This window comes from Grammomys surdaster, unplaced genomic scaffold (genome assembly GCF_004785775.1).
Source record: "Grammomys surdaster isolate TR1022 unplaced genomic scaffold, NIH_TR_1.0 126531, whole genome shotgun sequence".
NCBI lineage: Eukaryota > Metazoa > Chordata > Mammalia > Rodentia > Muridae > Grammomys > Grammomys surdaster.
The window spans coordinates 3629297-3631479 of NW_021621323.1; the positions used below are offsets into that span (position 1 = coordinate 3629297).

Sequence of the window (2183 nt, forward strand, 5' to 3'; positions counted from 1 at the left end):
ATAGAAAGGAACAGCCCACAGAAGCCTGTGGAGACACAGGCTTCTCCTGTCTTGTGGCTGCATCAGCAAACGCCTGGCTTGGGAGCGCCCAGACGGAAAGCCCGTGTGAGCGGTATGCTCAGTTACCCCCGAGATCTGCCACATAAACTGCAGTTTGGCTATACTTCGCTTACTCTTTCTGTTTGAAACAATCCTACGGAAATTGTTTCTATTTCTGTTTCTTCCTTAAGTTTCATTTCTAAGGAAAATTTGACAAAGACAGATGTTCAAATAAAAGAGGAAATCGGAGCTCTGCAGCTGCACCCGTCCGCTGTTACTGCTTGATGCAGCCATGCCCAACCCCATCATGTTATTCTATGTCTTGGCCACTGGTGAGCCGTTAGGCTGCATCTCCTTCAAGCCGGTTGCAGACAAAGTTCCAAAGACAGCAGAAACCTTCCGTGCTCTGAGCACTGGGGAGAAAGGACTTGGATAGAAGGGTTCCTCCTTTTGCAGAATTATTCCAGGATCCATGTGTCAGGGTGATGACAAACAGATGCCATATGACACTGGTAGCAGGTCCATCTATAGCGAGAAATTTGAGGATGAGAACTGCATCCTGAAGCACACGGGTCCTGGAATCTTGTCCATGGCAAATGCTGGACCAAACACAAACGGTTCCCAGTTCTTCATATGCACTGCCAAGACTCAGTGGCTGGATGGTGTGATGGTTTGTATATACTCAGCCCAGGGAGTGGCACGATTAGGAACTGTGACCTTGTTGGAATAGGTGTGTCACTGTGGGGGTGGGCTTTAAGAACCTCATCCTAGCTGCCTGGAAGCCAGTCTTCTACTAGCAGCCTTCAGATAAAGATGTACCATGCCTGCACCATGCCTGCCTGGTTGTTGCCCTACTCCTGCCTTGATGATAATGGACTAAATCTCTGAACTGTAAGTCAGCCCCAGTTAAATGCTGTCCTTTATAAGAGTTGCCTTGGTCATGGTGTCTCTTCACAGTTGTAAAACCCTAACTAAGACAGATGGCAAGCATGTTGTCTTTGGGAAGGTGAAAGAAGGCGTGAGCATCATGGATCCATGGAGCATTTGGGGTCCAAGAATGGCAAGAGGATCACCATTGACTGTGACCAACTCTAATTCATCTGAGGTGCAGACATATTACCTACAGTTGACCATTCCTTCTGTAGCTCAGGAGAGTGCTGGGACTCTCTCTGTATACCATAACCTGTGCTCTCCCTGAAGTTCTTTGGATTCCATATTTTCCTAATTCCCCTCAAAGTCTTGTTAGATTGCAGAGTTATGTTTAAGATTACAAATAAAAACTAAATAAGAGGTCAAAAAGAAGAAATCTAAATATTTACTTGCTAGTAGCGAATGTTAAATAGTTCAATTCACTAAGTAGTGGTCTGTTGAGGGAATCTTTACAGAAATTCTTTAAAGGATTCTTCCCTCTTTCAGGTGAACATGTTCACATAGGCACACACACACACATCCACCATGAGCACTAATTTAAAACTGTTAACATGATTACTTCTAAAGATGAGGTAAATTATCATCTGCCAAATGATTGAAAATTTATGACTTGAAAGCCAAGCATGGTGGCACACGTTTTTAATCTCAACACTCAGGGAAGAGGCAGGTGGATCTCTGAGTTCAAGGCTAGCCTGGTCTACATAGTAAGTTCCAGAACAACCAGCTACAAAAAGAGATACAGTCTCAAAAACCAGCCAGCCAAACAAACAAAAAACACAAGTAAAATTAAGAATTTGTAATCTTCTTGCTCAGAAAGAAGGAATGCCGGGATTCCTGTTTTCTTTTTTCTCTATGTTTGTTTGGGTTTTTATCTTGTTTTGTTTTTTGTTTTGGGAGGGGGGGTTGTTTTGTTTTTGCATTTAGATAATGATATTAAAGGTTATTCTTTTATTTTTATTCCCTTTTTTCTTTATTTTTTACAAGAATTATTTATTTATTTTATGTACATGAGTACACGGTCATTGTCTTCAGACACACCAGAAGAGAGCATTGGATCCCATTACAGATGGTTGTGAGTCACCAAGTGGAGTTGCTGGGAATTGAACTCAGGACCCCTGGAAAAGCAGTCAGCGCTCTTATCTGCTGGGCCATCTCTCCAGCCCTTTGTTTGTTTGTTTGTTTGTTTGTTTTTGAGACAGGATTTCTCTGTGCAG

The 2183-nt window shown here is 42.8% G+C and overlaps 1 pseudogene; it reads left to right on the top strand.

Annotated features, from left to right (window-relative positions):
- The first annotated feature begins 331 nt into the window (after positions 1-331).
- On the top strand, positions 332-1134 carry LOC114614867 (annotated as a pseudogene).
- Positions 1135-2183: the final 1049 nt, after the last annotated feature.